Source organism: Macrobrachium nipponense, chromosome 3 (genome assembly GCF_015104395.2).
Source record: "Macrobrachium nipponense isolate FS-2020 chromosome 3, ASM1510439v2, whole genome shotgun sequence".
NCBI classification, from domain to species: Eukaryota; Metazoa; Arthropoda; class Malacostraca; order Decapoda; family Palaemonidae; genus Macrobrachium; species Macrobrachium nipponense.
Genome location: NC_087202.1, coordinates 100,382,667 through 100,384,211, shown reverse-complemented (window position 1 = coordinate 100,384,211; position 1,545 = coordinate 100,382,667). Strand labels below are relative to the sequence as shown.

General features: G+C 34.5%; 1 protein-coding gene across 1 annotated transcript in view; it reads right to left on the bottom strand.

Moving 5' to 3' along the window:
* The window catches only part of LOC135221917 (putative neural-cadherin 2), a 267,766-nt gene extending 266,866 nt beyond the window's left edge, over nucleotides 1-900 (bottom strand). The window contains 1 exon segment of the mRNA XM_064259941.1: nucleotides 764-900. The gene's annotated coding sequence lies outside the window, so the exon portion shown is untranslated.
* Between the last annotated feature and the right edge of the window lie 645 nt (nucleotides 901-1,545).

Below are 1,545 nucleotides of genomic sequence, written 5' to 3'. Positions count from 1 at the left end.
TTTTGTAATTTTTTCACGAGTATATATGCTAGTCTAATGCAGGGCGTTGTCCATTTCATGGTATAAGTATGTAATCAATCCTGCATAATTCTTATTTAGCGCAAATCTACCATAATATATATATACATATATATATATATATATATATCAATATATATATGTATGTATATATATATATATATATATATATGTATGTATAGTATATATATATATATATATATATATATATATATATATATAATTTTAGTAATTTTGCGGAAAATAAGAACTATGCAAGATTGATTACATACATATCCATGAAATGGACAACACCCTGCATTAAACTCGCATACAACACTCGAGAAAAATATACAAAAATTAAAGCAATAACAAAGAAATATATGCACTCACCATTATGAAGGTTCTCTTCCAATGGAATTAGAATGGGAAGAACTACGTTGATCGCCATGTCGCCGTGAAGAGAACTGATGCTCTTCTAAATGTCACAGAGGTAGTATTCGACGAATCGTAATGTTTGTAGTTTTTTGTGATTTTTTTTAGAATCGTTCACCTGAACATTAAATAACAGTCTTTTGTTCCTTTTATCGTCATCAAGCTTTTGCAACGTTTCGAATCCTTAACTGTTTACTACAAAGAGAGCCGTGTATTAGAAAATAATTTTAAGGTTTTAACGGTGCCCATTCACGGAAGCGCTTCAATGAACGAGCAAGAGGGGTTTCTGTATAAAGTATTCACTTCATTCGTAGCCCCTATAATCACTTACGCTGTTCCGATTGCAAGGGCCTGCAGCACACAAGCGAGAATGAGTGGGTTCTCTTCAAAAGACAAAAAGCCTGATACCATTACATTTCCAAGCTTCTATGTCGGAGATACACCCAAAGACGTACATGCGTAGAATTCACACCTGCAAAAGAGAGAAGGAAAAGTTAGTTGCGTCTAGCACATTACACAAGTAAGTTTCGTACATAATTTGTTAATTCCAAAAAGGATAGGAAATTTCAAAGAATATGGCTCAAGATAAAAAAGATTAACTTGTCTTATGTTAAAGAATAAATACTATTGGAAAACAATTCAGTATATTCTGACATAAGCCACATGGATTTACTTGTCCTGTGAAAAGAAAATACTATGGGTAATATTGCACATTGCTAGATTTGGTAGGGAGAGTCCGGGAGGGGGTGGCCGAGGGAAGAGAAAGTGACTGACTATCGAGTCTCTTAAGTGAGCAATATTCAGCACTTATTATTTCTTATTCGTAAACAACGGGGGCCAATTCTTCAGCTATAGAAGTAACAGAGGAGAAAATCAGCGAGATCTATTAAGCTGAAGATGTGAAAACTTGATGGAAATTAAAAACTTCGGGGAAAGTGTGTAGGCATGTACCAGTAGTGACAGGTATTTAAATTAGTGATTGATTATTATTGTTATTGAAAATAGTTTAACCAGACCAATGAGCTGACTTTGAGTTCTCACAGGACTGGCCCGAAGGATTAGGATGAAATACCAAGTCTAGGCCACAGGCCAACAACTGGGACCAAATAGGAC